This window comes from Ambystoma mexicanum, chromosome 7q (assembly GCF_040938575.1).
Source record: "Ambystoma mexicanum isolate Mex_15411 chromosome 7q, UKY_AmexF1_1, whole genome shotgun sequence".
Classification (NCBI taxonomy): Eukaryota; Metazoa; Chordata; class Amphibia; order Caudata; family Ambystomatidae; genus Ambystoma; species Ambystoma mexicanum.
Window position 1 is genome coordinate 1,086,853,546 of NC_090941.1, and position 25,283 is coordinate 1,086,878,828.

General features: G+C 54.7%; 10 non-coding genes across 10 annotated transcripts; all 10 read right to left on the minus strand.

Moving 5' to 3' along the window:
- Positions 1-1,500: 1,500 nt before the first annotated feature.
- LOC138529194 (5S ribosomal RNA) lies at positions 1,501-1,619 on the minus strand. The gene has a single exon (XR_011284532.1). It is a non-coding gene; the product is annotated as a 5S ribosomal RNA (ribosomal RNA).
- Positions 1,620-4,088: 2,469 nt separating this feature from the next.
- Positions 4,089-4,207, minus strand: LOC138529206 (5S ribosomal RNA). The gene has a single exon (XR_011284543.1). It is a non-coding gene; the product is annotated as a 5S ribosomal RNA (ribosomal RNA).
- Positions 4,208-6,676: 2,469 nt separating this feature from the next.
- Positions 6,677-6,795, minus strand: LOC138529218 (5S ribosomal RNA). Its single transcript, XR_011284555.1, has one exon. It is a non-coding gene; the product is annotated as a 5S ribosomal RNA (ribosomal RNA).
- A 2,469-nt stretch (positions 6,796-9,264) lies between these two features.
- On the minus strand, positions 9,265-9,383 carry LOC138529229 (5S ribosomal RNA). The gene has a single exon (XR_011284566.1). It is a non-coding gene; the product is annotated as a 5S ribosomal RNA (ribosomal RNA).
- A 2,469-nt stretch (positions 9,384-11,852) lies between these two features.
- Positions 11,853-11,971, minus strand: LOC138529241 (5S ribosomal RNA). Its single transcript, XR_011284578.1, has one exon. It is a non-coding gene; the product is annotated as a 5S ribosomal RNA (ribosomal RNA).
- Positions 11,972-14,440: 2,469 nt separating this feature from the next.
- Positions 14,441-14,559, minus strand: LOC138529253 (5S ribosomal RNA). Its single transcript, XR_011284590.1, has one exon. It is a non-coding gene; the product is annotated as a 5S ribosomal RNA (ribosomal RNA).
- Positions 14,560-17,028: 2,469 nt separating this feature from the next.
- On the minus strand, positions 17,029-17,147 carry LOC138529264 (5S ribosomal RNA). Its single transcript, XR_011284602.1, has one exon. It is a non-coding gene; the product is annotated as a 5S ribosomal RNA (ribosomal RNA).
- A 2,469-nt stretch (positions 17,148-19,616) lies between these two features.
- On the minus strand, positions 19,617-19,735 carry LOC138529276 (5S ribosomal RNA). The gene has a single exon (XR_011284614.1). It is a non-coding gene; the product is annotated as a 5S ribosomal RNA (ribosomal RNA).
- Positions 19,736-22,204: 2,469 nt separating this feature from the next.
- Positions 22,205-22,323, minus strand: LOC138529288 (5S ribosomal RNA). The gene has a single exon (XR_011284626.1). It is a non-coding gene; the product is annotated as a 5S ribosomal RNA (ribosomal RNA).
- A 2,469-nt stretch (positions 22,324-24,792) lies between these two features.
- Positions 24,793-24,911, minus strand: LOC138528876 (5S ribosomal RNA). The gene has a single exon (XR_011284275.1). It is a non-coding gene; the product is annotated as a 5S ribosomal RNA (ribosomal RNA).
- Positions 24,912-25,283: the final 372 nt, after the last annotated feature.

Genomic DNA, 25,283 nt, shown 5'->3' on the forward strand with positions numbered 1-25,283 from the left:
AACACACACACAATTTTCCTGCTGCGGTCTCCTCGACTCTTTGGAAGGCAGAGGGCGATGTTGGTTGAAGCCCTTACCTTCTCTGGCTGGCGGCCTACAAGACCAGGAAAGAAGCAGGCCCAGTAACAGCAGCTGAGGCCCCCAGCCCAGCCACGCCTAGGCAGGCATCAGCTTAAGGCTGACTCTCTACCCCACTGCTGCCCCAAATTGGTTTGGCAAAAGTTTGCAAAGAAGATGCCTGTAAATTTAACTCACGCCACACTAGCACTCACCCAGGCGTCGGTTCCTTACAAAAATAGAAAGCACCTCTAAAAAAGAAGAAATAAACACACACACAATTTTCCTGCTGCGGTCTCCTCGACTCTTTGGAAGGCAGAGGGCGATGTTGGTTGAAGCCCTTACCTTCTCTGGCTGGCGGCCTACAAGACCAGGAAAGAAGCAGGCCCAGTAACAGCAGCTGAGGCCCCCAGCCCAGCCACGCCTAGGCAGGCATCAGCGGAAGGCTGACTCTCTACCCCAGTGCTGCTCCAAGTTGGTTTGGCAAAAGTTTGCAAAGAAGCTGCCCGTAAATTCACCTCAAGCCACACTAGCACTCACCCAGGCGTCAGTTCCTTACAAAAATAGAAAGAATCTCTAAAAAAGAAGAAATAAACACACACACAATTTTCCTGCTTCTATCCCCTCGACTCCTTGGAAGGCGGAGGGCAACCTTCGCCGCTGGTGGCCTTCACATGCAGGAAAGAAGCACACCCAGGAACAGCAGCTGAGGCTCCCAGCCCAGGCAGGCTTCAGCTGAAGGCCGACTTGGGAAGCACTGAGGCCAGACCCTGGGCTCCTGGGTCCCTCGGTTGAAGGCTCGAGGCCAGACCCCTTGGCTCCTGTGTCCCTTGGCTGAAGGCTCGACCAGTGCTCGACCAGGCTCGATCAGGCGAGATATTAGGTAGCATGGGGCCCAGCTGGGACTTCTAGGAAGCTTAGGGTGACGGCCGCTTCTGCCCCATCATCCAGAGGCCTGGCTATGGAGAGGCATGATGTGGCCTCCCTCCCTTCCTGCCTCTTGTAGGCACTTCTCCCCCGTGAGCACTTCCCGCTCCAAGTGTCCCCTTGTCTCCCAGGGTGCACTCTTCCTCTAGAGCCCACATATGCAGATGAGGCCCATCCACTTGCCTCCCCTAGCTGTAGGGGGCCTTGCGCGTCCACTGGAGAGAAAACGGGGAGACGCTGGAGGTGCTTTGCCAGGGACACGAGTGGCCCTTTCTGGCTGCATCCACCCACCCGAGGCGGCGAGCTGCTGCCCTGGCTTCAGTCTCCTGCTGCTCCAAGTTAGTTTGGCGACAACGTGTCCGCCTCTGACGGGGCTCTGCATTGGAGCGAGGGCTGCTGTCTGCCCCTGTGCCTTTTTCACGCGCCGTGTTTGTTAAAATTAAAAGCGGAATGGAGGAAAAATGTAGTTCAAGACGGGGAAGACGAACGCCGCCTATCGGGCACAGAGTAGCAAAATGCCTACAGCACCTGGTATTCCCAGGCGGTCTCCCATCCAAGTACTAACCAGGCCCGACCCTGCTTAGCTTCCGAGATCGGACGAGATCGGGCGCATTCAGGGTGGTATGGCCGTAGGCGAAGAGTGCGCCGATTCCGAGCCTCTTGTGCTGTGTCGGCTCCTCCGACGTCCACTGCCCTCTTGCAAGGCTGAACGCTGTCCTCTGCAGTGTGCTTCTGCCCTTCTTTTTGCCTCAAGCTCAGGAGCCACAGCTGCCAGCTTGGAAAAGCAACGAGCGGCTCCATGCACCCACTTTTGAAATACCCACTTGCCTACTCATGTTTGCAAAGAAAGTGTCTGTAAATTCAGGCCAAGCCACACTTGCACTCACTCACCCAAGCATCCGTTCCTTACAAAACTTTAAAAAAAAACTCGGAAAGAAAGATGGAAATAAACACACACACAATTTTCCTGCTGGGGTCTCCTCGACTCTTTGGAAGGCAGAGGGCGATGTTGGTTGAGGCCTTACCTTCTCGGGCTGGCGGCCTACAAGTCCAGGAAAGAAGCAGGCCCAGTAACAGCAGCTGAGGCCCCCAGCCCAGCCCAGCCCAGGCAGGCATCAGCTTAAGGCTGACTCTCTACCCCACTGCTGCCCCAAATTGGTTTGGCAAAAGTTTGCAAAGAAGATGCCTGTAAATTTAACTCACGCCACACTAGCACTCACCCAGGCGTCGGTTCCTTACAAAAATAGAAAGCACCTCTAAAAAAGAAGAAATAAACACACACACAATTTTCCTGCTGGGGTCTCCTCGACTCTTTGAAAGGCAGAGGGCGATGTTGGTTGAGGCCCTTACCTTCTCCGGCTGGTGGCCTACAAGTCCAGGAAAGAAGCATGCCCAGTAACAGCAGCTGAGGCCCCCAGACCAGCCCAGCCCAGCCCAGGCAGCCATCAGCTGAAGGCTGACTCTCTACCCCAGTGCTGGTCCAAGTTGGTTTGGCAAAATTTTGCAAAGAAGATGCCTGTAAATGTAACTCACGCCACACTAGCACTCACCCAGGCGTCGGTTCCTTACAAAAATAGAAAGCACCTCTAAAAAAAGAAGAAATAAACACACACACAATTTTCCTGCTGCGGTCTCCTCGACTCTTTGGAAGGCAGAGGGCGATGTTGGTTGAAGCCCTTACCTTCTCTGGCTGGCGGCCTACAAGACCAGGAAAGAAGCAGGCCCAGTAACAGCAGCTGAGGCCCCCAGCCCAGCCACGCCTAGGCAGGCATCAGCTTAAGGCTGACTCTCTACCCCACTGCTGCCCCAAATTGGTTTGGCAAAAGTTTGCAAAGAAGATGCCTGTAAATTTAACTCACGCCACACTAGCACTCACCCAGGCGTCGGTTCCTTACAAAAATAGAAAGCACCTCTAAAAAAGAAGAAATAAACACACACACAATTTTCCTGCTGCGGTCTCCTCGACTCTTTGGAAGGCAGAGGGCGATGTTGGTTGAAGCCCTTACCTTCTCTGGCTGGCGGCCTACAAGACCAGGAAAGAAGCAGGCCCAGTAACAGCAGCTGAGGCCCCCAGCCCAGCCACGCCTAGGCAGGCATCAGCGGAAGGCTGACTCTCTACCCCAGTGCTGCTCCAAGTTGGTTTGGCAAAAGTTTGCAAAGAAGCTGCCCGTAAATTCACCTCAAGCCACACTAGCACTCACCCAGGCGTCAGTTCCTTACAAAAATAGAAAGAATCTCTAAAAAAGAAGAAATAAACACACACACAATTTTCCTGCTTCTATCCCCTCGACTCCTTGGAAGGCGGAGGGCAACCTTCGCCGCTGGTGGCCTTCACATGCAGGAAAGAAGCACACCCAGGAACAGCAGCTGAGGCTCCCAGCCCAGGCAGGCTTCAGCTGAAGGCCGACTTGGGAAGCACTGAGGCCAGACCCTGGGCTCCTGGGTCCCTCGGTTAAAGGCTCGAGGCCAGACCCCTTGGCTCCTGTGTCCCTTGGCTGAAGGCTCGACCAGTGCTCGACCAGGCTCGATCAGGCGAGATATTAGGTAGCATGGGGCCCAGCTGGGACTTCTAGGAAGCTTAGGGTGACGGCCGCTTCTGCCCCATCATCCAGAGGCCTGGCTATGGAGAGGCATGATGTGGCCTCCCTCCCTTCCTGCCTCTTGTAGGCACTTCTCCCCCGTGAGCACTTCCCGCTCCAAGTGTCCCCTTGTCTCCCAGGGTGCACTCTTCCTCTAGAGCCCACATATGCAGATGAGGCCCATCCACTTGCCTCCCCTAGCTGTAGGGGGCCTTGCGCGTCCACTGGAGAGAAAACGGGGAGACGCTGGAGGTGCTTTGCCAGGGACACGAGTGGCCCTTTCTGGCTGCATCCACCCACCCGAGGCGGCGAGCTGCTGCCCTGGCTTCAGTCTCCTGCTGCTCCAAGTTAGTTTGGCGACAACGTGTCCGCCTCTGACGGGGCTCTGCATTGGAGCGAGGGCTGCTGTCTGCCCCTGTGCCTTTTTCACGCGCCGTGTTTGTTAAAATTAAAAGCGGAATGGAGGAAAAATGTAGTTCAAGACGGGGAAGACGAACGCCGCCTATCGGGCACAGAGTAGCAAAATGCCTACAGCACCTGGTATTCCCAGGCGGTCTCCCATCCAAGTACTAACCAGGCCCGACCCTGCTTAGCTTCCGAGATCGGACGAGATCGGGCGCATTCAGGGTGGTATGGCCGTAGGCGAAGAGTGCGCCGATTCCGAGCCTCTTGTGCTGTGTCGGCTCCTCCGACGTCCACTGCCCTCTTGCAAGGCTGAACGCTGTCCTCTGCAGTGTGCTTCTGCCCTTCTTTTTGCCTCAAGCTCAGGAGCCACAGCTGCCAGCTTGGAAAAGCAACGAGCGGCTCCATGCACCCACTTTTGAAATACCCACTTGCCTACTCATGTTTGCAAAGAAAGTGTCTGTAAATTCAGGCCAAGCCACACTTGCACTCACTCACCCAAGCATCCGTTCCTTACAAAACTTTAAAAAAAAACTCGGAAAGAAAGATGGAAATAAACACACACACAATTTTCCTGCTGGGGTCTCCTCGACTCTTTGGAAGGCAGAGGGCGATGTTGGTTGAGGCCTTACCTTCTCGGGCTGGCGGCCTACAAGTCCAGGAAAGAAGCAGGCCCAGTAACAGCAGCTGAGGCCCCCAGCCCAGCCCAGCCCAGGCAGGCATCAGCTTAAGGCTGACTCTCTACCCCACTGCTGCCCCAAATTGGTTTGGCAAAAGTTTGCAAAGAAGATGCCTGTAAATTTAACTCACGCCACACTAGCACTCACCCAGGCGTCGGTTCCTTACAAAAATAGAAAGCACCTCTAAAAAAGAAGAAATAAACACACACACAATTTTCCTGCTGGGGTCTCCTCGACTCTTTGAAAGGCAGAGGGCGATGTTGGTTGAGGCCCTTACCTTCTCCGGCTGGTGGCCTACAAGTCCAGGAAAGAAGCATGCCCAGTAACAGCAGCTGAGGCCCCCAGACCAGCCCAGCCCAGCCCAGGCAGCCATCAGCTGAAGGCTGACTCTCTACCCCAGTGCTGGTCCAAGTTGGTTTGGCAAAATTTTGCAAAGAAGATGCCTGTAAATGTAACTCACGCCACACTAGCACTCACCCAGGCGTCGGTTCCTTACAAAAATAGAAAGCACCTCTAAAAAAAGAAGAAATAAACACACACACAATTTTCCTGCTGCGGTCTCCTCGACTCTTTGGAAGGCAGAGGGCGATGTTGGTTGAAGCCCTTACCTTCTCTGGCTGGCGGCCTACAAGACCAGGAAAGAAGCAGGCCCAGTAACAGCAGCTGAGGCCCCCAGCCCAGCCACGCCTAGGCAGGCATCAGCTTAAGGCTGACTCTCTACCCCACTGCTGCCCCAAATTGGTTTGGCAAAAGTTTGCAAAGAAGATGCCTGTAAATTTAACTCACGCCACACTAGCACTCACCCAGGCGTCGGTTCCTTACAAAAATAGAAAGCACCTCTAAAAAAGAAGAAATAAACACACACACAATTTTCCTGCTGCGGTCTCCTCGACTCTTTGGAAGGCAGAGGGCGATGTTGGTTGAAGCCCTTACCTTCTCTGGCTGGCGGCCTACAAGACCAGGAAAGAAGCAGGCCCAGTAACAGCAGCTGAGGCCCCCAGCCCAGCCACGCCTAGGCAGGCATCAGCGGAAGGCTGACTCTCTACCCCAGTGCTGCTCCAAGTTGGTTTGGCAAAAGTTTGCAAAGAAGCTGCCCGTAAATTCACCTCAAGCCACACTAGCACTCACCCAGGCGTCGGTTCCTTACAAAAATAGAAAGAATCTCTAAAAAAGAAGAAATAAACACACACACAATTTTCCTGCTTCTATCCCCTCGACTCCTTGGAAGGCGGAGGGCAACCTTCGCCGCTGGTGGCCTTCACATGCAGGAAAGAAGCACACCCAGGAACAGCAGCTGAGGCTCCCAGCCCAGGCAGGCTTCAGCTGAAGGCCGACTTGGGAAGCACTGAGGCCAGACCCTGGGCTCCTGGGTCCCTCGGTTGAAGGCTCGAGGCCAGACCCCTTGGCTCCTGTGTCCCTTGGCTGAAGGCTCGACCAGTGCTCGACCAGGCTCGATCAGGCGAGATATTAGGTAGCATGGGGCCCAGCTGGGACTTCTAGGAAGCTTAGGGTGACGGCCGCTTCTGCCCCATCATCCAGAGGCCTGGCTATGGAGAGGCATGATGTGGCCTCCCTCCCTTCCTGCCTCTTGTAGGCACTTCTCCCCCGTGAGCACTTCCCGCTCCAAGTGTCCCCTTGTCTCCCAGGGTGCACTCTTCCTCTAGAGCCCACATATGCAGATGAGGCCCATCCACTTGCCTCCCCTAGCTGTAGGGGGCCTTGCGCGTCCACTGGAGAGAAAACGGGGAGACGCTGGAGGTGCTTTGCCAGGGACACGAGTGGCCCTTTCTGGCTGCATCCACCCACCCGAGGCGGCGAGCTGCTGCCCTGGCTTCAGTCTCCTGCTGCTCCAAGTTAGTTTGGCGACAACGTGTCCGCCTCTGACGGGGCTCTGCATTGGAGCGAGGGCTGCTGTCTGCCCCTGTGCCTTTTTCACGCGCCGTGTTTGTTAAAATTAAAAGCGGAATGGAGGAAAAATGTAGTTCAAGACGGGGAAGACGAACGCCGCCTATCGGGCACAGAGTAGCAAAATGCCTACAGCACCTGGTATTCCCAGGCGGTCTCCCATCCAAGTACTAACCAGGCCCGACCCTGCTTAGCTTCCGAGATCGGACGAGATCGGGCGCATTCAGGGTGGTATGGCCGTAGGCGAAGAGTGCGCCGATTCCGAGCCTCTTGTGCTGTGTCGGCTCCTCCGACGTCCACTGCCCTCTTGCAAGGCTGAACGCTGTCCTCTGCAGTGTGCTTCTGCCCTTCTTTTTGCCTCAAGCTCAGGAGCCACAGCTGCCAGCTTGGAAAAGCAACGAGCGGCTCCATGCACCCACTTTTGAAATACCCACTTGCCTACTCATGTTTGCAAAGAAAGTGTCTGTAAATTCAGGCCAAGCCACACTTGCACTCACTCACCCAAGCATCCGTTCCTTACAAAACTTTAAAAAAAAACTCGGAAAGAAAGATGGAAATAAACACACACACAATTTTCCTGCTGGGGTCTCCTCGACTCTTTGGAAGGCAGAGGGCGATGTTGGTTGAGGCCTTACCTTCTCGGGCTGGCGGCCTACAAGTCCAGGAAAGAAGCAGGCCCAGTAACAGCAGCTGAGGCCCCCAGCCCAGCCCAGCCCAGGCAGGCATCAGCTTAAGGCTGACTCTCTACCCCACTGCTGCCCCAAATTGGTTTGGCAAAAGTTTGCAAAGAAGATGCCTGTAAATTTAACTCACGCCACACTAGCACTCACCCAGGCGTCGGTTCCTTACAAAAATAGAAAGCACCTCTAAAAAAGAAGAAATAAACACACACACAATTTTCCTGCTGGGGTCTCCTCGACTCTTTGAAAGGCAGAGGGCGATGTTGGTTGAGGCCCTTACCTTCTCCGGCTGGTGGCCTACAAGTCCAGGAAAGAAGCATGCCCAGTAACAGCAGCTGAGGCCCCCAGACCAGCCCAGCCCAGCCCAGGCAGCCATCAGCTGAAGGCTGACTCTCTACCCCAGTGCTGGTCCAAGTTGGTTTGGCAAAATTTTGCAAAGAAGATGCCTGTAAATGTAACTCACGCCACACTAGCACTCACCCAGGCGTCGGTTCCTTACAAAAATAGAAAGCACCTCTAAAAAAAGAAGAAATAAACACACACACAATTTTCCTGCTGCGGTCTCCTCGACTCTTTGGAAGGCAGAGGGCGATGTTGGTTGAAGCCCTTACCTTCTCTGGCTGGCGGCCTACAAGACCAGGAAAGAAGCAGGCCCAGTAACAGCAGCTGAGGCCCCCAGCCCAGCCACGCCTAGGCAGGCATCAGCTTAAGGCTGACTCTCTACCCCACTGCTGCCCCAAATTGGTTTGGCAAAAGTTTGCAAAGAAGATGCCTGTAAATTTAACTCACGCCACACTAGCACTCACCCAGGCGTCGGTTCCTTACAAAAATAGAAAGCACCTCTAAAAAAGAAGAAATAAACACACACACAATTTTCCTGCTGCGGTCTCCTCGACTCTTTGGAAGGCAGAGGGCGATGTTGGTTGAAGCCCTTACCTTCTCTGGCTGGCGGCCTACAAGACCAGGAAAGAAGCAGGCCCAGTAACAGCAGCTGAGGCCCCCAGCCCAGCCACGCCTAGGCAGGCATCAGCGGAAGGCTGACTCTCTACCCCAGTGCTGCTCCAAGTTGGTTTGGCAAAAGTTTGCAAAGAAGCTGCCCGTAAATTCACCTCAAGCCACACTAGCACTCACCCAGGCGTCGGTTCCTTACAAAAATAGAAAGAATCTCTAAAAAAGAAGAAATAAACACACACACAATTTTCCTGCTTCTATCCCCTCGACTCCTTGGAAGGCGGAGGGCAACCTTCGCCGCTGGTGGCCTTCACATGCAGGAAAGAAGCACACCCAGGAACAGCAGCTGAGGCTCCCAGCCCAGGCAGGCTTCAGCTGAAGGCCGACTTGGGAAGCACTGAGGCCAGACCCTGGGCTCCTGGGTCCCTCGGTTGAAGGCTCGAGGCCAGACCCCTTGGCTCCTGTGTCCCTTGGCTGAAGGCTCGACCAGTGCTCGACCAGGCTCGATCAGGCGAGATATTAGGTAGCATGGGGCCCAGCTGGGACTTCTAGGAAGCTTAGGGTGACGGCCGCTTCTGCCCCATCATCCAGAGGCCTGGCTATGGAGAGGCATGATGTGGCCTCCCTCCCTTCCTGCCTCTTGTAGGCACTTCTCCCCCGTGAGCACTTCCCGCTCCAAGTGTCCCCTTGTCTCCCAGGGTGCACTCTTCCTCTAGAGCCCACATATGCAGATGAGGCCCATCCACTTGCCTCCCCTAGCTGTAGGGGGCCTTGCGCGTCCACTGGAGAGAAAACGGGGAGACGCTGGAGGTGCTTTGCCAGGGACACGAGTGGCCCTTTCTGGCTGCATCCACCCACCCGAGGCGGCGAGCTGCTGCCCTGGCTTCAGTCTCCTGCTGCTCCAAGTTAGTTTGGCGACAACGTGTCCGCCTCTGACGGGGCTCTGCATTGGAGCGAGGGCTGCTGTCTGCCCCTGTGCCTTTTTCACGCGCCGTGTTTGTTAAAATTAAAAGCGGAATGGAGGAAAAATGTAGTTCAAGACGGGGAAGACGAACGCCGCCTATCGGGCACAGAGTAGCAAAATGCCTACAGCACCTGGTATTCCCAGGCGGTCTCCCATCCAAGTACTAACCAGGCCCGACCCTGCTTAGCTTCCGAGATCGGACGAGATCGGGCGCATTCAGGGTGGTATGGCCGTAGGCGAAGAGTGCGCCGATTCCGAGCCTCTTGTGCTGTGTCGGCTCCTCCGACGTCCACTGCCCTCTTGCAAGGCTGAACGCTGTCCTCTGCAGTGTGCTTCTGCCCTTCTTTTTGCCTCAAGCTCAGGAGCCACAGCTGCCAGCTTGGAAAAGCAACGAGCGGCTCCATGCACCCACTTTTGAAATACCCACTTGCCTACTCATGTTTGCAAAGAAAGTGTCTGTAAATTCAGGCCAAGCCACACTTGCACTCACTCACCCAAGCATCCGTTCCTTACAAAACTTTAAAAAAAAACTCGGAAAGAAAGATGGAAATAAACACACACACAATTTTCCTGCTGGGGTCTCCTCGACTCTTTGGAAGGCAGAGGGCGATGTTGGTTGAGGCCTTACCTTCTCGGGCTGGCGGCCTACAAGTCCAGGAAAGAAGCAGGCCCAGTAACAGCAGCTGAGGCCCCCAGCCCAGCCCAGCCCAGGCAGGCATCAGCTTAAGGCTGACTCTCTACCCCACTGCTGCCCCAAATTGGTTTGGCAAAAGTTTGCAAAGAAGATGCCTGTAAATTTAACTCACGCCACACTAGCACTCACCCAGGCGTCGGTTCCTTACAAAAATAGAAAGCACCTCTAAAAAAGAAGAAATAAACACACACACAATTTTCCTGCTGGGGTCTCCTCGACTCTTTGAAAGGCAGAGGGCGATGTTGGTTGAGGCCCTTACCTTCTCCGGCTGGTGGCCTACAAGTCCAGGAAAGAAGCATGCCCAGTAACAGCAGCTGAGGCCCCCAGACCAGCCCAGCCCAGCCCAGGCAGCCATCAGCTGAAGGCTGACTCTCTACCCCAGTGCTGGTCCAAGTTGGTTTGGCAAAATTTTGCAAAGAAGATGCCTGTAAATGTAACTCACGCCACACTAGCACTCACCCAGGCGTCGGTTCCTTACAAAAATAGAAAGCACCTCTAAAAAAAGAAGAAATAAACACACACACAATTTTCCTGCTGCGGTCTCCTCGACTCTTTGGAAGGCAGAGGGCGATGTTGGTTGAAGCCCTTACCTTCTCTGGCTGGCGGCCTACAAGACCAGGAAAGAAGCAGGCCCAGTAACAGCAGCTGAGGCCCCCAGCCCAGCCACGCCTAGGCAGGCATCAGCTTAAGGCTGACTCTCTACCCCACTGCTGCCCCAAATTGGTTTGGCAAAAGTTTGCAAAGAAGATGCCTGTAAATTTAACTCACGCCACACTAGCACTCACCCAGGCGTCGGTTCCTTACAAAAATAGAAAGCACCTCTAAAAAAGAAGAAATAAACACACACACAATTTTCCTGCTGCGGTCTCCTCGACTCTTTGGAAGGCAGAGGGCGATGTTGGTTGAAGCCCTTACCTTCTCTGGCTGGCGGCCTACAAGACCAGGAAAGAAGCAGGCCCAGTAACAGCAGCTGAGGCCCCCAGCCCAGCCACGCCTAGGCAGGCATCAGCGGAAGGCTGACTCTCTACCCCAGTGCTGCTCCAAGTTGGTTTGGCAAAAGTTTGCAAAGAAGCTGCCCGTAAATTCACCTCAAGCCACACTAGCACTCACCCAGGCGTCAGTTCCTTACAAAAATAGAAAGAATCTCTAAAAAAGAAGAAATAAACACACACACAATTTTCCTGCTTCTATCCCCTCGACTCCTTGGAAGGCGGAGGGCAACCTTCGCCGCTGGTGGCCTTCACATGCAGGAAAGAAGCACACCCAGGAACAGCAGCTGAGGCTCCCAGCCCAGGCAGGCTTCAGCTGAAGGCCGACTTGGGAAGCACTGAGGCCAGACCCTGGGCTCCTGGGTCCCTCGGTTAAAGGCTCGAGGCCAGACCCCTTGGCTCCTGTGTCCCTTGGCTGAAGGCTCGACCAGTGCTCGACCAGGCTCGATCAGGCGAGATATTAGGTAGCATGGGGCCCAGCTGGGACTTCTAGGAAGCTTAGGGTGACGGCCGCTTCTGCCCCATCATCCAGAGGCCTGGCTATGGAGAGGCATGATGTGGCCTCCCTCCCTTCCTGCCTCTTGTAGGCACTTCTCCCCCGTGAGCACTTCCCGCTCCAAGTGTCCCCTTGTCTCCCAGGGTGCACTCTTCCTCTAGAGCCCACATATGCAGATGAGGCCCATCCACTTGCCTCCCCTAGCTGTAGGGGGCCTTGCGCGTCCACTGGAGAGAAAACGGGGAGACGCTGGAGGTGCTTTGCCAGGGACACGAGTGGCCCTTTCTGGCTGCATCCACCCACCCGAGGCGGCGAGCTGCTGCCCTGGCTTCAGTCTCCTGCTGCTCCAAGTTAGTTTGGCGACAACGTGTCCGCCTCTGACGGGGCTCTGCATTGGAGCGAGGGCTGCTGTCTGCCCCTGTGCCTTTTTCACGCGCCGTGTTTGTTAAAATTAAAAGCGGAATGGAGGAAAAATGTAGTTCAAGACGGGGAAGACGAACGCCGCCTATCGGGCACAGAGTAGCAAAATGCCTACAGCACCTGGTATTCCCAGGCGGTCTCCCATCCAAGTACTAACCAGGCCCGACCCTGCTTAGCTTCCGAGATCGGACGAGATCGGGCGCATTCAGGGTGGTATGGCCGTAGGCGAAGAGTGCGCCGATTCCGAGCCTCTTGTGCTGTGTCGGCTCCTCCGACGTCCACTGCCCTCTTGCAAGGCTGAACGCTGTCCTCTGCAGTGTGCTTCTGCCCTTCTTTTTGCCTCAAGCTCAGGAGCCACAGCTGCCAGCTTGGAAAAGCAACGAGCGGCTCCATGCACCCACTTTTGAAATACCCACTTGCCTACTCATGTTTGCAAAGAAAGTGTCTGTAAATTCAGGCCAAGCCACACTTGCACTCACTCACCCAAGCATCCGTTCCTTACAAAACTTTAAAAAAAAACTCGGAAAGAAAGATGGAAATAAACACACACACAATTTTCCTGCTGGGGTCTCCTCGACTCTTTGGAAGGCAGAGGGCGATGTTGGTTGAGGCCTTACCTTCTCGGGCTGGCGGCCTACAAGTCCAGGAAAGAAGCAGGCCCAGTAACAGCAGCTGAGGCCCCCAGCCCAGCCCAGCCCAGGCAGGCATCAGCTTAAGGCTGACTCTCTACCCCACTGCTGCCCCAAATTGGTTTGGCAAAAGTTTGCAAAGAAGATGCCTGTAAATTTAACTCACGCCACACTAGCACTCACCCAGGCGTCGGTTCCTTACAAAAATAGAAAGCACCTCTAAAAAAGAAGAAATAAACACACACACAATTTTCCTGCTGGGGTCTCCTCGACTCTTTGAAAGGCAGAGGGCGATGTTGGTTGAGGCCCTTACCTTCTCCGGCTGGTGGCCTACAAGTCCAGGAAAGAAGCATGCCCAGTAACAGCAGCTGAGGCCCCCAGACCAGCCCAGCCCAGCCCAGGCAGCCATCAGCTGAAGGCTGACTCTCTACCCCAGTGCTGGTCCAAGTTGGTTTGGCAAAATTTTGCAAAGAAGATGCCTGTAAATGTAACTCACGCCACACTAGCACTCACCCAGGCGTCGGTTCCTTACAAAAATAGAAAGCACCTCTAAAAAAAGAAGAAATAAACACACACACAATTTTCCTGCTGCGGTCTCCTCGACTCTTTGGAAGGCAGAGGGCGATGTTGGTTGAAGCCCTTACCTTCTCTGGCTGGCGGCCTACAAGACCAGGAAAGAAGCAGGCCCAGTAACAGCAGCTGAGGCCCCCAGCCCAGCCACGCCTAGGCAGGCATCAGCTTAAGGCTGACTCTCTACCCCACTGCTGCCCCAAATTGGTTTGGCAAAAGTTTGCAAAGAAGATGCCTGTAAATTTAACTCACGCCACACTAGCACTCACCCAGGCGTCGGTTCCTTACAAAAATAGAAAGCACCTCTAAAAAAGAAGAAATAAACACACACACAATTTTCCTGCTGCGGTCTCCTCGACTCTTTGGAAGGCAGAGGGCGATGTTGGTTGAAGCCCTTACCTTCTCTGGCTGGCGGCCTACAAGACCAGGAAAGAAGCAGGCCCAGTAACAGCAGCTGAGGCCCCCAGCCCAGCCACGCCTAGGCAGGCATCAGCGGAAGGCTGACTCTCTACCCCAGTGCTGCTCCAAGTTGGTTTGGCAAAAGTTTGCAAAGAAGCTGCCCGTAAATTCACCTCAAGCCACACTAGCACTCACCCAGGCGTCGGTTCCTTACAAAAATAGAAAGAATCTCTAAAAAAGAAGAAATAAACACACACACAATTTTCCTGCTTCTATCCCCTCGACTCCTTGGAAGGCGGAGGGCAACCTTCGCCGCTGGTGGCCTTCACATGCAGGAAAGAAGCACACCCAGGAACAGCAGCTGAGGCTCCCAGCCCAGGCAGGCTTCAGCTGAAGGCCGACTTGGGAAGCACTGAGGCCAGACCCTGGGCTCCTGGGTCCCTCGGTTGAAGGCTCGAGGCCAGACCCCTTGGCTCCTGTGTCCCTTGGCTGAAGGCTCGACCAGTGCTCGACCAGGCTCGATCAGGCGAGATATTAGGTAGCATGGGGCCCAGCTGGGACTTCTAGGAAGCTTAGGGTGACGGCCGCTTCTGCCCCATCATCCAGAGGCCTGGCTATGGAGAGGCATGATGTGGCCTCCCTCCCTTCCTGCCTCTTGTAGGCACTTCTCCCCCGTGAGCACTTCCCGCTCCAAGTGTCCCCTTGTCTCCCAGGGTGCACTCTTCCTCTAGAGCCCACATATGCAGATGAGGCCCATCCACTTGCCTCCCCTAGCTGTAGGGGGCCTTGCGCGTCCACTGGAGAGAAAACGGGGAGACGCTGGAGGTGCTTTGCCAGGGACACGAGTGGCCCTTTCTGGCTGCATCCACCCACCCGAGGCGGCGAGCTGCTGCCCTGGCTTCAGTCTCCTGCTGCTCCAAGTTAGTTTGGCGACAACGTGTCCGCCTCTGACGGGGCTCTGCATTGGAGCGAGGGCTGCTGTCTGCCCCTGTGCCTTTTTCACGCGCCGTGTTTGTTAAAATTAAAAGCGGAATGGAGGAAAAATGTAGTTCAAGACGGGGAAGACGAACGCCGCCTATCGGGCACAGAGTAGCAAAATGCCTACAGCACCTGGTATTCCCAGGCGGTCTCCCATCCAAGTACTAACCAGGCCCGACCCTGCTTAGCTTCCGAGATCGGACGAGATCGGGCGCATTCAGGGTGGTATGGCCGTAGGCGAAGAGTGCGCCGATTCCGAGCCTCTTGTGCTGTGTCGGCTCCTCCGACGTCCACTGCCCTCTTGCAAGGCTGAACGCTGTCCTCTGCAGTGTGCTTCTGCCCTTCTTTTTGCCTCAAGCTCAGGAGCCACAGCTGCCAGCTTGGAAAAGCAACGAGCGGCTCCATGCACCCACTTTTGAAATACCCACTTGCCTACTCATGTTTGCAAAGAAAGTGTCTGTAAATTCAGGCCAAGCCACACTTGCACTCACTCACCCAAGCATCCGTTCCTTACAAAACTTTAAAAAAAAACTCGGAAAGAAAGATGGAAATAAACACACACACAATTTTCCTGCTGGGGTCTCCTCGACTCTTTGGAAGGCAGAGGGCGATGTTGGTTGAGGCCTTACCTTCTCGGGCTGGCGGCCTACAAGTCCAGGAAAGAAGCAGGCCCAGTAACAGCAGCTGAGGCCCCCAGCCCAGCCCAGCCCAGGCAGGCATCAGCTTAAGGCTGACTCTCTACCCCACTGCTGCCCCAAATTGGTTTGGCAAAAGTTTGCAAAGAAGATGCCTGTAAATTTAACTCACGCCACACTAGCACTCACCCAGGCGTCGGTTCCTTACAAAAATAGAAAGCACCTCTAAAAAAGAAGAAATAAACACACACACAATTTTCCTGCTGGGGTCTCCTCGACTCTTTGAAAGGCAGAGGGCGATGTTGGTTGAGGCCCTTACCTTCTCCGGCTGGTGGCCTACAAGTCCAGGAAAGAAGCATGCCCAGTAACAGCAGCTGAGGCCCCCAGACCAGCCCAGCCCAGCCCAGGCAGCCATCAGCTGAAGGCTGACTCTCTACCCCAGTGCTGGTCCAAGTTGGTTTGGCAAAATTTTGCAAAGAAGATGCCTGTAAATGTAACTCACGCCACACTAGCACTCACCCAGGCGTCGGTTCCTTACAAAAATAGAAAGCACCTCTAAAAAAAGAAGAAATAAACACACACACAATTTTCCTGCTGCGGTCTCCTCGACTCTTTGGAAGGCAGAGGGCGATGTTGGTTGAAGCCCTTACCTTCTCTGGCTGGCGGCCTACAAGACCAGGAAAGAAGCAGGCCCAGTAACAGCAGCTGAGGCCCCCAGCCCAGCCACGCCTAGGCAGGCATCAGCTTAAGGCTGACTCTCTACCCCACTGCTGCCCCAAATTGGTTTGGCAAAAGTTTGCAAAGAAGATGCCTGTAAATTTAACTCACGCCACACTAGCACTCACCCAGGCGTCGGTTCCTTACAAAAATAGAAAGCACCTCTAAAAAAGAAGAAATAAACACACACACAATTTTCCTGCTGCGGTCTCCTCGACTCTTTGGAAGGCAGAGGGCGATGTTGGTTGAAGCCCTTACCTTCTCTGGCTGGCGGCCTACAAGACCAGGAAAGAAGCAGGCCCAGTAACAGCAGCTGAGGCCCCCAGCCCAGCCACGCCTAGGCAGGCATCAGCGGAAGGCTGACTCTCTACCCCAGTGCTGCTCCAAGTTGGTTTGGCAAAAGTTTGCAAAGAAGCTGCCCGTAAATTCACCTCAAGCCACACTAGCACTCACCCAGGCGTCGGTTCCTTACAAAAATAGAAAGAATCTCTAAAAAAGAAGAAATAAACACACACACAATTTTCCTGCTTCTATCCCCTCGACTCCTTGGAAGGCGGAGGGCAACCTTCGCCGCTGGTGGCCTTCACATGCAGGAAAGAAGCACACCCAGGAACAGCAGCTGAGGCTCCCAGCCCAGGCAGGCTTCAGCTGAAGGCCGACTTGGGAAGCACTGAGGCCAGACCCTGGGCTCCTGGGTCCCTCGGTTGAAGGCTCGAGGCCAGACCCCTTGGCTCCTGTGTCCCTTGGCTGAAGGCTCGACCAGTGCTCGACCAGGCTCGATCAGGCGAGATATTAGGTAGCATGGGGCCCAGCTGGGACTTCTAGGAAGCTTAGGGTGACGGCCGCTTCTGCCCCATCATCCAGAGGCCTGGCTATGGAGAGGCATGATGTGGCCTCCCTCCCTTCCTGCCTCTTGTAGGCACTTCTCCCCCGTGAGCACTTCCCGCTCCAAGTGTCCCCTTGTCTCCCAGGGTGCACTCTTCCTCTAGAGCCCACATATGCAGATGAGGCCCATCCACTTGCCTCCCCTAGCTGTAGGGGGCCTTGCGCGTCCACTGGAGAGAAAACGGGGAGACGCTGGAGGTGCTTTGCCAGGGACACGAGTGGCCCTTTCTGGCTGCATCCACCCACCCGAGGCGGCGAGCTGCTGCCCTGGCTTCAGTCTCCTGCTGCTCCAAGTTAGTTTGGCGACAACGTGTCCGCCTCTGACGGGGCTCTGCATTGGAGCGAGGGCTGCTGTCTGCCCCTGTGCCTTTTTCACGCGCCGTGTTTGTTAAAATTAAAAGCGGAATGGAGGAAAAATGTAGTTCAAGACGGGGAAGACGAACGCCGCCTATCGGGCACAGAGTAGCAAAATGCCTACAGCACCTGGTATTCCCAGGCGGTCTCCCATCCAAGTACTAACCAGGCCCGACCCTGCTTAGCTTCCGAGATCGGACGAGATCGGGCGCATTCAGGGTGGTATGGCCGTAGGCGAAGAGTGCGCCGATTCCGAGCCTCTTGTGCTGTGTCGGCTCCTCCGACGTCCACTGCCCTCTTGCAAGGCTGAACGCTGTCCTCTGCAGTGTGCTTCTGCCCTTCTTTTTGCCTCAAGCTCAGGAGCCACAGCTGCCAGCTTGGAAAAGCAACGAGCGGCTCCATGCACCCACTTTTGAAATACCCACTTGCCTACTCATGTTTGCAAAGAAAGTGTCTGTAAATTCAGGCCAAGCCACACTTGCACTCACTCACCCAAGCATCCGTTCCTTACAAAACTTTAAAAAAAAACTCGGAAAGAAAGATGGAAATAAACACACACACAATTTTCCTGCTGGGGTCTCCTCGACTCTTTGGAAGGCAGAGGGCGATGTTGGTTGAGGCCTTACCTTCTCGGGCTGGCGGCCTACAAGTCCAGGAAAGAAGCAGGCCCAGTAACAGCAGCTGAGGCCCCCAGCCCAGCCCAGCCCAGGCAGGCATCAGCTTAAGGCTGACTCTCTACCCCACTGCTGCCCCAAATTGGTTTGGCAAAAGTTTGCAAAGAAGATGCCTGTAAATTTAACTCACGCCACACTAGCACTCACCCAGGCGTCGGTTCCTTACAAAAATAGAAAGCACCTCTAAAAAAGAAGAAATAAACACACACACAATTTTCCTGCTGGGGTCTCCTCGACTCTTTGAAAGGCAGAGGGCGATGTTGGTTGAGGCCCTTACCTTCTCCGGCTGGTGGCCTACAAGTCCAGGAAAGAAGCATGCCCAGTAACAGCAGCTGAGGCCCCCAGACCAGCCCAGCCCAGCCCAGGCAGCCATCAGCTGAAGGCTGACTCTCTACCCCAGTGCTGGTCCAAGTTGGTTTGGCAAAATTTTGCAAAGAAGATGCCTGTAAATGTAACTCACGCCACACTAGCACTCACCCAGGCGTCGGTTCCTTACAAAAATAGAAAGCACCTCTAAAAAAAGAAGAAATAAACACACACACAATTTTCCTGCTGCGGTCTCCTCGACTCTTTGGAAGGCAGAGGGCGATGTTGGTTGAAGCCCTTACCTTCTCTGGCTGGCGGCCTACAAGACCAGGAAAGAAGCAGGCCCAGTAACAGCAGCTGAGGCCCCCAGCCCAGCCACGCCTAGGCAGGCATCAGCTTAAGGCTGACTCTCTACCCCACTGCTGCCCCAAATTGGTTTGGCAAAAGTTTGCAAAGAAGATGCCTGTAAATTTAACTCACGCCACACTAGCACTCACCCAGGCGTCGGTTCCTTACAAAAATAGAAAGCACCTCTAAAAAAGAAGAAATAAACACACACACAATTTTCCTGCTGCGGTCTCCTCGACTCTTTGGAAGGCAGAGGGCGATGTTGGTTGAAGCCCTTACCTTCTCTGGCTGGCGGCCTACAAGACCAGGAAAGAAGCAGGCCCAGTAACAGCAGCTGAGGCCCCCAGCCCAGCCACGCCTAGGCAGGCATCAGCGGAAGGCTGATTCTCTACCCCAGTGCTGCTCCAAGTTGGTTTGGCAAAAGTTTGCAAAGAAGCTGCCCGTAAATTCACCTCAAGCCACACTAGCACTCACCCAGGCGTCAGTTCCTTACAAAAATAGAAAGAATCTCTAAAAAAGAAGAAATAAACACACACACAATTTTCCTGCTTCTATCCCCTCGACTCCTTGGAAGGCGGAGGGCAACCTTCGCCGCTGGTGGCCTTCACATGCAGGAAAGAAGCACACCCAGGAACAGCAGCTGAGGCTCCCAGCCCAGGCAGGCTTCAGCTGAAGGCCGACTTGGGAAGCACTGAGGCCAGACCCTGGGCTCCTGGGTCCCTCGGTTGAAGGCTCGAGGCCAGACCCCTTGGCTCCTGTGTCCCTTGGCTGAAGGCTCGACCAGTGCTCGACCAGGCTCGATCAGGCGAGATATTAGGTAGCATGGGGCCCAGCTGGGACTTCTAGGAAGCTTAGGGTGACGGCCGCTTCTGCCCCATCATCCAGAGGCCTGGCTATGGAGAGGCATGATGTGGCCTCCCTCCCTTCCTGCCTCTTGTAGGCACTTCTCCCCCGTGAGCACTTCCCGCTCCAAGTGTCCCCTTGTCTCCCAGGGTGCACTCTTCCTCTAGAGCCCACATATGCAGATGAGGCCCATCCACTTGCCTCCCCTAGCTGTAGGGGGCCTTGCGCGTCCACTGGAGAGAAAACGGGGAGACGCTGGAGGTGCTTTGCCAGGGACACGAGTGGCCCTTTCTGGCTGCATCCACCCACCCGAGGCGGCGAGCTGCTGCCCTGGCTTCAGTCTCCTGCTGCTCCAAGTTAGTTTGGCGACAACGTGTCCGCCTCTGACGGGGCTCTGCATTGGAGCGAGGGCTGCTGTCTGCCCCTGTGCCTTTTTCACGCGCCGTGTTTGTTAAAATTAAAAGCGGAATGGAGGAAAAATGTAGTTCAAGACGGGGAAGACGAACGCCGCCTATCGGGCACAGAGTAGCAAAATGCCTACAGCACCTGGTATTCCCAGGCGGTCTCCCATCCAAGTACTAACCAGGCCCGACCCTGCTTAGCTTCCGAGATCGGACGAGATCGGGCGCATTCAGGGTGGTATGGCCGTAGGCGAAGAGTGCGCCGATTCCGAGCCTCTTGTGCTGTGTCGGCTCCTCCGACGTCCACTGCCCTCTTGCAAGGCTGAACGCTGTCCTCTGCAGTGTGCTTCTGCCCTTCTTTTTGCCTCAAGCTCAGGAGCCACAGCTGCCAGCTTGGAAAAGCAACGAGCGGCTCCATGCACCCACTTTTGAAATACCCACTTGCCTACTCATGTTTGCAAAGAAAGTGTCTGTAAATTCAGGCCAAGCCACACTTGCACTCACTCACCCAAGCATCCGTTCCTTACAAAACTTTAAAAAAAAACTCGGAAAGAAAGATGGAAATAAACACACACACAATTTTCCTGCTGGGGTCTCCTCGACTCTTTGGAAGGCAGAGGGCGATGTTGGTTGAGGCCTTACCTTCTCGGGCTGGCGGCCTACAAGTCCAGGAAAGAAGCAGGCCCAGTAACAGCAGCTGAGGCCCCCAGCCCAGCCCAGCCCAGGCAGGCATCAGCTTAAGGCTGACTCTCTACCCCACTGCTGCCCCAAATTGGTTTGGCAAAAGTTTGCAAAGAAGATGCCTGTAAATTTAACTCACGCCACACTAGCACTCACCCAGGCGTCGGTTCCTTACAAAAATAGAAAGCACCTCTAAAAAAGAAGAAATAAACACACACACAATTTTCCTGCTGGGGTCTCCTCGACTCTTTGAAAGGCAGAGGGCGATGTTGGTTGAGGCCCTTACCTTCTCCGGCTGGTGGCCTACAAGTCCAGGAAAGAAGCATGCCCAGTAACAGCAGCTGAGGCCCCCAGACCAGCCCAGCCCAGCCCAGGCAGCCATCAGCTGAAGGCTGACTCTCTACCCCAGTGCTGGTCCAAGTTGGTTTGGCAAAATTTTGCAAGGAAGATGCCTGTAAATGTAACTCACGCCACACTAGCACTCGCCCAGGCGTCGGTTCCTTAAAAAAATAGAAAGCACCTCTAAAAAAAGAAGAAATAAACACACACACAATTTTCCTGCTGCGGTCTCCTCGACTCTTTGGAAGGCAGAGGGCGATGTTGGTTGAAGCCCTTACCTTCTCTGGCTGGCGGCCTACAAGACCAGGAAAGAAGCAGGCCCAGTAACAGCAGCTGAGGCCCCCAGCCCAGCCACGCCTAGGCAGGCATCAGCTTAAGGCTGACTCTCTACCCCACTGCTGCCCCAAATTGGTTTGGCAAAAGTTTGCAAAGAAGATGCCTGTAAATTTAACTCACGCCACACTAGCACTCACCCAGGCGTCGGTTCCTTACAAAAATAGAAAGCACCTCTAAAAAAGAAGAAATAAACACACACACAATTTTCCTGCTGCGGTCTCCTCGACTCTTTGGAAGGCAGAGGGCGATGTTGGTTGAAGCCCTTACCTTCTCTGGCTGGCGGCCTACAAGACCAGGAAAGAAGCAGGCCCAGTAACAGCAGCTGAGGCCCCCAGCCCAGCCACGCCTAGGCAGGCATCAGCGGAAGGCTGACTCTCTACCCCAGTGCTGCTCCAAGTTGGTTTGGCAAAAGTTTGCAAAGAAGCTGCCCGTAAATTCACCTCAAGCCACACTAGCACTCACCCAGGCGTCAGTTCCTTACAAAAATAGAAAGAATCTCTAAAAAAGAAGAAATAAACACACACACAATTTTCCTGCTTCTATCCCCTCGACTCCTTGGAAGGCGGAGGGCAACCTTCGCCGCTGGTGGCCTTCACATGCAGGAAAGAAGCACACCCAGGAACAGCAGCTGAGGCTCCCAGCCCAGGCAGGCTTCAGCTGAAGGCCGACTTGGGAAGCACTGAGGCCAGACCCTGGGCTCCTGGGTCCCTCGGTTGAAGGCTCGAGGCCAGACCCCTTGGCTCCTGTGTCCCTTGGCTGAAGGCTCGACCAGTGCTCGACCAGGCTCGATCAGGCGAGATATTAGGTAGCATGGGGCCCAGCTGGGACTTCTAGGAAGCTTAGGGTGACGGCCGCTTCTGCCCCATCATCCAGAGGCCTGGCTATGGAGAGGCATGATGTGGCCTCCCTCCCTTCCTGCCTCTTGTAGGCACTTCTCCCCCGTGAGCACTTCCCGCTCCAAGTGTCCCCTTGTCTCCCAGGGTGCACTCTTCCTCTAGAGCCCACATATGCAGATGAGGCCCATCCACTTGCCTCCCCTAGCTGTAGGGGGCCTTGCGCGTCCACTGGAGAGAAAACGGGGAGACGCTGGAGGTGCTTTGCCAGGGACACGAGTGGCCCTTTCTGGCTGCATCCACCCACCCGAGGCGGCGAGCTGCTGCCCTGGCTTCAGTCTCCTGCTGCTCCAAGTTAGTTTGGCGACAACGTGTCCGCCTCTGACGGGGCTCTGCATTGGAGCGAGGGCTGCTGTCTGCCCCTGTGCCTTTTTCACGCGCCGTGTTTGTTAAAATTAAAAGCGGAATGGAGGAAAAATGTAGTTCAAGACGGGGAAGACGAACGCCGCCTATCGGGCACAGAGTAGCAAAATGCCTACAGCACCTGGTATTCCCAGGCGGTCTCCCATCCAAGTACTAACCAGGCCCGACCCTGCTTAGCTTCCGAGATCGGACGAGATCGGGCGCATTCAGGGTGGTATGGCCGTAGGCGAAGAGTGCGCCGATTCCGAGCCTCTTGTGCTGTGTCGGCTCCTCCGACGTCCACTGCCCTCTTGCAAGGCTGAACGCTGTCCTCTGCAGTGTGCTTCTGCCCTTCTTTTTGCCTCAAGCTCAGGAGCCACAGCTGCCAGCTTGGAAAAGCAACGAGCGGCTCCATGCACCCACTTTTGAAATACCCACTTGCCTACTCATGTTTGCAAAGAAAGTGTCTGTAAATTCAGGCCAAGCCACACTTGCACTCACTCACCCAAGCATCCGTTCCTTACAAAACTTTAAAAAAAAACTCGGAAAGAAAGATGGAAATAAACACACACACAATTTTCCTGCTGGGGTCTCCTCGACTCTTTGGAAGGCAGAGGGCGATGTTGGTTGAGGCCTTACCTTCTCGGGCTGGCGGCCTACAAGTCCAGGAAAGAAGCAGGCCCAGTAACAGCAGCTGAGGCCCCCAGCCCAGCCCAGCCCAGGCAGGCATCAGCTTAAGGCTGACTCTCTACCCCACTGCTGCCCCAAATTGGTTTGGCAAAAGTTTGCAAAGAAGATGCCTGTAAATTTAACTCACGCCACACTAGCACTCACCCAGGCGTCGGTTCCTTACAAAAATAGAAAGCACCTCTAAAAAAGAAGAAATAAACACACACACAATTTTCCTGCTGGGGTCTCCTCGACTCTTTGAAAGGCAGAGGGCGATGTTGGTTGAGGCCCTTACCTTCTCCGGCTGGTGGCCTACAAGTCCAGGAAAGAAGCATGCCCAGTAACAGCAGCTGAGGCCCCCAGACCAGCCCAGCCCAGCCCAGGCAGCCATCAGCTGAAGGCTGACTCTCTACCCCAGTGCTGGTCCAAGTTGGTTTGGCAAAATTTTGCAAAGAAGATGCCTGTAAATGTAACTCACGCCACACTAGCACTCACCCAGGCGTCGGTTCCTTACAAAAATAGAAAGCACCTCTAAAAAAAGAAGAAATAAACACACACACAATTTTCCTGCTGCGGTCTCCTCGACTCTTTGGAAGGCAGAGGGCGATGTTGGTTGAAGCCCTTACCTTCTCTGGCTGGCGGCCTACAAGACCAGGAAAGAAGCAGGCCCAGTAACAGCAGCTGAGGCCCCCAGCCCAGCCACGCCTAGGCAGGCATCAGCTTAAGGCTGACTCTCTACCCCACTGCTGCCCCAAATTGGTTTGGCAAAAGTTTGCAAAGAAGATGCCTGTAAATTTAACTCACGCCACACTAGCACTCACCCAGGCGTCGGTTCCTTACAAAAATAGAAAGCACCTCTAAAAAAGAAGAAATAAACACACACACAATTTTCCTGCTGCGGTCTCCTCGACTCTTTGGAAGGCAGAGGGCGATGTTGGTTGAAGCCCTTACCTTCTCTGGCTGGCGGCCTACAAGACCAGGAAAGAAGCAGGCCCAGTAACAGCAGCTGAGGCCCCCAGCCCAGCCACGCCTAGGCAGGCATCAGCGGAAGGCTGACTCTCTACCCCAGTGCTGCTCCAAGTTGGTTTGGCAAAAGTTTGCAAAGAAGCTGCCCGTAAATTCACCTCAAGCCACACTAGCACTCACCCAGGCGTCAGTTCCTTACAAAAATAGAAAGAATCTCTAAAAAAGAAGAAATAAACACACACACAATTTTCCTGCTTCTATCCCCTCGACTCCTTGGAAGGCGGAGGGCAACCTTCGCCGCTGGTGGCCTTCACATGCAGGAAAGAAGCACACCCAGGAACAGCAGCTGAGGCTCCCAGCCCAGGCAGGCTTCAGCTGAAGGCCGACTTGGGAAGCACTGAGGCCAGACCCTGGGCTCCTGGGTCCCTCGGTTGAAGGCTCGAGGCCAGACCCCTTGGCTCCTGTGTCCCTTGGCTGAAGGCTCGACCAGTGCTCGACCAGGCTCGATCAGGCGAGATATTAGGTAGCATGGGGCCCAGCTGGGACTTCTAGGAAGCTTAGGGTGACGGCCGCTTCTGCCCCATCATCCAGAGGCCTGGCTATGGAGAGGCATGATGTGGCCTCCCTCCCTTCCTGCCTCTTGTAGGCACTTCTCCCCCGTGAGCACTTCCCGCTCCAAGTGTCCCCTTGTCTCCCAGGGTGCACTCTTCCTCTAGAGCCCACATATGCAGATGAGGCCCATCCACTTGCCTCCCCTAGCTGTAGGGGGCCTTGCGCGTCCACTGGAGAGAAAACGGGGAGACGCTGGAGGTGCTTTGCCAGGGACACGAGTGGCCCTTTCTGGCTGCATCCACCCACCCGAGGCGGCGAGCTGCTGCCCTGGCTTCAGTCTCCTGCTGCTCCAAGTTAGTTTGGCGACAACGTGTCCGCCTCTGACGGGGCTCTGCATTGGAGCGAGGGCTGCTGTCTGCCCCTGTGCCTTTTTCACGCGCCGTGTTTGTTAAAATTAAAAGCGGAATGGAGGAAAAATGTAGTTCAAGACGGGGAAGACGAACGCCGCCTATCGGGCACAGAGTAGCAAAATGCCTACAGCACCTGGTATTCCCAGGTGGTCTCCCATCCAAGTACTAACCAGGCCCGACCCTGCTTAGCTTCCGAGATCGGACGAGATCGGGCGCATTCAGGGTGGTATGGCCGTAGGCGAAGAGTGCGCCGATTCCGAGCCTCTTGTGCTGTGTCGGCTCCTCCGACGTCCACTGCCCTCTTGCAAGGCTGAACGCTGTCCTCTGCAGTGTGCTTCTGCCCTTCTTTTTGCCTCAAGCTCAGGAGCCACAGCTGCCAGCTTGGAAAAGCAACGAGCGGCTCCATGCACCCACTTTTGAAATACCCACTTGCCTACTCATGTTTGCAAAGAAAGTGTCTGTAAATTCAGGCCAAGCCACACTTGCACTCACTCACCCAAGCATCCGTTCCTTACAAAACTTTAAAAAAAAACTCGGAAAGAAAGATGGAAATAAACACACACACAATTTTCCTGCTGGGGTCTCCTCGACTCTTTGGAAGGCAGAGGGCGA